General features: G+C 38.7%; 1 pseudogene; it reads left to right on the plus strand.

The window, feature by feature from the left end:
• The first annotated feature begins 265 nt into the window (after positions 1 to 265).
• On the plus strand, positions 266 to 1,191 carry LOC103739127 (annotated as a pseudogene).
• The last annotated feature ends 5,018 nt before the right edge of the window (positions 1,192 to 6,209 follow it).

Consider the following 6,209-nt stretch of genomic DNA (forward strand, 5'->3'; position numbering starts at 1 on the left):
ATGTACATGTATAACGTTATCTTAATTTAAAAAAAAACTACTTTATTGGTTTCCTGCCGTCCCATGCTCTTTTCTTGGGAGGGTGGAGATGTTGGGAGGGTGGAGACTGTGCAGCCTCGCTATTTAGTCTGAGCAAAGAACTGTTGGCACTGGAAGTCGAGGTTAGAGAGGGCCGGGAAGCTCTTGCTGTGTTCAATCAAAGTGCTCTGCACAGATGCAGTGAAGGCTCCTGTTTGCTACTACTTTATTTGTTTCCTGCGGTCCCATGCTCTTTTCTTGGGAGGGTGGAGACTGTGCAGCGTCGCTATTTAGTCTGAGCAAAGAACCGTTGGCACTGGAAGTCGAGGTTAGAGAGGGCTGGGAAGCTCTTGTTGTGTTCAATCAAAGTGCTCTGCACAGATGCAGTGAAGGCTCCTGTTTGCTAACCACATTTCCTCAGCCTGTTACTGTGGAGCCCATGGACCAGTTAGTTGATGAAAAGGGACTTCCAGAGAAGCTGCTTATAAAAAAACAAACAAACAAAAAAACAGCAATTTCATAAGGCCCGAGAACAGCCACCCAGATTCGCACAACCTAGCTCCTTTAAGTATGAGTACGCCATGCTCTGGAAAGCAATCATTGAAATGCAGAAGCAGCAGCAGGGCCAAGTGGACCGAAACATCAAGGAGGCTTGTGAAAAGATAGAGATGGAGATGGAGGCAGGTTGCCTTGAGCATCAGGTCATGCTAATGATGCAGGATTTGACGAGGCGCCAAGAACATCGAAGAATGGAAGAGCCGCATAACCAAAAGGTTCAAAAACAAAAGCAGCTAGAGCTGATGCAGGAGGAGGAGCACAGGAAATGCGGTGGCGACAAAAGATGATGCAGAGACAGCAGGAGGGATTCAAAGGAACCTTCCCGAATGCGAGAGAGCAAGAGATATGATGGGCCAAATGGCTATGGGATGTGCTATGGGCATAAACAATAGAGGTGCCATGCCTCCTGCTCCTTTGCCAGCTGATACCCCACCTCCTCCAGGACCTGCCACTATTATGCTAGATGGAACAGTGGGATTGACCCCACCAACAACTGAGCGTTTTAGCAAAGCTGCTACAATGGAAGGAATTGGAGCAATTGGTGGAACTCCTCCTGCATTCAACTGCTCAGCTCCTGAAGCTGAATTTGTTCTAAACAAAAGCGGCTGCTACTAATAAAGTTGCAGTATCTAGTTTCCGATAACCCTTGAAGAGGACCCTTTTTGGACTAGTCAGATTTCTAACCTGGAAATATATTAGGGATTCCTCTCAATAGTTAGGTCTTCCCTGCATATACTACTCTAAGGGAGTATGCTTGGGGGCAGAGGGCAAGGGAGGGGTGGTATTTAACAAATCAAATTCTGTGGTATATTGCTTAATCAATTCTGTGTGGTGCGTTCCTAAAGTATAACGTGATTATTGAGGATTTGGTGATCGGCAAAATGGACTCTCGGTGTCCAATTAATCTTGATCATTCCAGTTGGTTGGTTGGTTTGCTCCTCCCCCCTCATCGTGTTTTGATTGTTTTCTCATCCTTATTCCTCTCAACCCTAGAGGCACTGCCACATACCACATAAACCAAACGTCCCCCAATGACCTAGTCCCCCATTTCCCCCATTCTTCCATTTGCGCCCAGGCAAGAATTCAGACATGTCCACAGAGGTTACAGCATTACCCCTTTATGTCCTAAGGAAGATATTTTCTCTTAAGGATTTTCATTTTAATATATCTAAAAAAAAAAAAAAATCTTGTGTTAACTTGCCTCCATCTTTTTCTTGGTTAAGAACTACCTGAGAATGAACTTTTGTATCATAATGTTGCTGTTCACAGCTTTTCTTGATAGGCCCAGTAAAATCATGGGAATAGCGTTGCTGTATGCTGAAGGTCTGACATTAGCTCTTAGCTTTGTCTGTCTTAGGTTGTTATGCCGTACATGTTTTTGTTTTTCAATTGCCGTACCATGTTTGATTTGTTCCTGATACCTTAAATTTGGAACTTTTTTTGAGAAATGGAGCAGTAATGCAGTATCAACTTATTAAAATACATTTTAATCCTTAAAAAACTATTTTATTTATTTTTAACTTATGTGTATGAGTGAATTGCTTGCATGTATATAAGTGCACCCATGTCATGCAACATGTGCAGAGCTCAGAAGAAGGTGTCAGATTCTCCTGGAACTGGAGTTACAGATGGTTGTTAGCTGCCATGTGGATGCTGGGAATCAAACCTGGGTCCTCTGCAAAAACAACCAGTGTGTTTAACCACTGAGTCATGTCTCCCATCCCAGCATTATCTAAATTTTAATACATTGTCTAAAGTTGCTTCTTCAAGGACAAATTCCGAAACAAAAGGGAAGGAATAATTTCTTTCACCACAGAGAGATACCTCTACCATAGCATGCATTGCCAGTTACTATTGTTTGTAACTTGGGCTGAGCAGGAGTTATTAATATGGGAAACACAAATCCATGAATACGGTGTACTGTCTTCTCTTAAGGCAATTATAGGTGCTTTAAAGCTACTATTCTTACACTATCATCTTTCCTACAGAATGAGTTGTCTGTTATTGACTCTGTCTTGGTTGTTCTCTAGGTATTCTTAGGCCTTTTCTCTCTTTCATCCATAACATAATATTTGAAGGTGTGTGTATATGGTACCACAGTTTATTTTTCTGTATATGGAGAAAGTGTGAATCAGACAATTTTGAGTCAATTTCTCCTTAGATACAGTATCAGATTATTCTATTTGACTTTCATGATAAACTGCATAAAATACTTTTTGAAAATCATCTTAATGGTGTCACAGTAAATTATTTAGACATGTACATATATAAATGGAACTTGTTTGACAGTATTACTTTTCAGGAAGCAACCATAACCAAAACAGTGAGCATAGGAAAACAGAAGTTTAACTTATATATCTTAAAATTTTAGATAAAGCTTAATTCAATTCATCCTTCTAGGGAGAAGACAGTAATTATCATCTTAGTGTTCTTTTCAGGAAAAAATACTTGAGTACCAATTAGATATAATTATGCTCACTCAATTTTAATTGTAATAGTTTAGTTATTTTTCTAAAATGCATCTTTAAATTAACAAAGCAACACATAAGTCTAAGATCAGTGAAATGATTTTCCTTAATCAGCTCCAAAACTTTGATGTGAAAACTCCTTAGTGAACACATATAGCTTCATATTATCTTGTTTCACACAGAATTCCTGTGGATAATTTTGTCTAGAGTTATCAATGAAACATGTTCTTTCTTCATACAAATCTTATTAGTTTCATCTTTTATAATGCATCTAATAGTACTCAGAGTGGTGTTTTTTTTTTTTTTTGTCCTTTTGAAGCAGGGTCTCCCTGTAGCCCCAGCTGTCCTGGAACTCACTATCTAGATCAGACTGGCTTTGAACTCAGAGATCCATCTGCCTCTGCCAAGTGCTGGGACTACAGGCATGTGCTTTTTAATAAAAAAATGTTGAACTAAATTAATTTGAGTTCTATTCAGTCATATTCATATGAATGAAACTCTGAGTCCTATCAAAAATATTTTATAACATGAAATTTATATATAGAACTTACAAAAAATTGTTATCTCCTTGATTAAATACCCTTCAGGTCTTAAACTTTTCCAGTAGTTTTTCCTTGTGTGATATTACCTTGTGTGTGTCTTTATCTTACTAAAAAGCTTACTTTCCCGTTCCACCTTCATTAACTCTTTGTCAATTATCCATGTAGAATTCCCTCCATCACCACCATTACAATCATTGTTTTTCTTTTTTTAAAAAAAATTGTTATTTTTCAAATTGTGTGGATGAAGATTCATTCAGAGTCAAGAAGAAGCATCAAATCTTCAGGAACTGGAGATATAGGAAGTTGTGAGTCACCACATATAGGTACTGGGAACTGAACTTGAGTCTTCTGCAAGAGCAGTACCTGCTCTTAAAAGCTGAGTCATATCTCCAGTCCCATAAACAGAAAATCTCTAACAGCATGCTGCATATTATAATAGATGTTCACAAAAGGCACTCTAATGGAGAGCTAATTGTATGCACTATATTTTATAAAGTTTTTATAAAATATTTTTATTTAATTTTTGTGTGTTTCATACAGAAAATCTCAATCAATCTTAATCATCTTTATACTCCCTTCTTCACTGGCACCCTCCCATGAAATTCTCACCGAAATTAATACATTCTGTCACTTATGTTAAGACCAGTTGTGTCAACTTAGTGTCCTCAGATATCTCTCAGTACAAGTTCATCTATTGAGGTCTAGTCAACCTACCCAGAGTCTTTCACTTTAGGAAAATCAGCTCTTCCTCACCCATCAGTAAATCAGTTGCCAATATTTCTTCAGCTAATATTAGGGTCAGTTGTCCATTTCCCCAGTTCCATGCTGGGTTTTTGTCTACTTGAGTTTGCTTGAGTCCTGTGCATGCTGACACCATTGATGTTGGTTCGTATGAGAAAGGTCCTAGGAACTTCTAAGACTCTATTTCCGTATGGTCATGCACCTTCTCCCTGGCTCTGACAATCTTTCTGTCCCCTCTTCCACAATGATCCCTGAGCCCTGGGGTAGTGCAGATTAATAAAGGAGTCCAGTCCAAGGATCAGCATTCTTTAGACTTTTAGTCTCTACACTTTGGACATTTGTGTCCTTTTGCACACCTGTCTCTCTGTTGCTTGAGGAAGCTTCATTAATGAGAATGGAGATATTCATTAGTGTCCTCTTTACCCCTTGTTCTATGTTCTGTGAGCCTTAGTTGTACAGGTTGCATTGCAGATGTGCTCGTTAGACTTGGGCAATTCATTGACAATATCTGTGTGTTACCAGTTGTGATACTCTGTAATAGTTTCTGGTGAAAAAGAAGCATCTTTGAAGAGTGTGACTGGAATATTTGTCTGTAAATATAAGGATACACTGTAAGAAATTGTATTAGTCCAGGAATGTGACAGTCTTGGGTTTTTCTCTAAGATCAATGTGAAACCTGAAACTATGAAACTGTTAGAAGAAAAATTGGCAATAACTTGCAAGATACAGGTGTAGGAACAGACTTTCTAAATTAGACAACAATTGCTCTAAAATTAAATACAAGAATCAACAAGTAGGGCATCTTTAAACTAAAAAGCTTCTGTACAGAAAAAAAAAAACCAAAAAACAAGGAAGTAAAGAAAAAAAAACCTACAGTGGGAGAAAATCTTCACCAGCAACACATCTGACAGAGGTTTAACATCCAGATCATATAAAGAACTCAAAAAGCAAAGAAAAAAAATTTAGTGATCCAATTAAAAGAAGGGTTAAAGATTTAAACAGAATTCTCAAAAGAAAAAATAAAGATGGCTAAGAAACATTTTCAAAACTGCTCAACATAATTAGTAATTAAGGAAATGCAAAATAAATTCACTGTAAGATTTCATCTCATTCCAGTCAGACTGGCTAAGATCAAGAGAACAAATGATTCCAAATGCTGGAGAGGATTTGGGAGAAGGGGGAACACTCATTCTCTGCTGGTGGGATTACAAACTCATGCAACCCCTTTGTAACACAGTGTGGAGTACTCTTAAAAATCTAAAAAATGAGCCTATCATTTGACCTGGTTATACTATTTCTTGGAATATGGCCAAAGGACTCATCCAATTGCAGAGACACTTGTACATCCATGTTTGTTGCCACTCTTTCCACAATAGCTAAGAGATGGAAGCCACCTAAATGTCCTTTAACTGATGAATAGATAATTTCAAAGTTATTCTTTATGGTGCAAAAGAAAGCCATTTTCCAATTTATAGCTTTCCTTAAAATATCTCTAGACTGAAAAAATCCCTAGCCTGACCAAAGAAAAAATAGTGCACTGCTCACATTCTATTCTCATACCATTTTATACATCATTCTGCATGTAATTTTATTTTTAAAAGTTTCTCATTGTTCTCAATAGCTTTAGTGCTAACACACCTGGGTTGAAGAAGCCTCAACTGGGGAATTTCCTCTATTGGCCTGGCCTATGGCCATGTCTGAGGCTGCTTGATTGTTGAGTGATGTGGGAGGGCCCAGCCCACTTTGGGTGGTGCCATCCTTGGGCAAGTGGCCCTGTGTTGCATAAGAAAGCAGGCTGAGCAGGGTCCAGGGGAGCAAGCAGTATGCAGCATTCCTCCATGGCCTTTGCTCCAGATCCTGCTTCCAGATTCCTGCCCTGAGT

This window comes from Nannospalax galili, unplaced genomic scaffold, assembly GCF_000622305.1.
Source record: "Nannospalax galili isolate Female #2095 unplaced genomic scaffold, S.galili_v1.0 scaffold918, whole genome shotgun sequence".
Lineage (NCBI taxonomy): Eukaryota > Metazoa > Chordata > Mammalia > Rodentia > Spalacidae > Nannospalax > Nannospalax galili.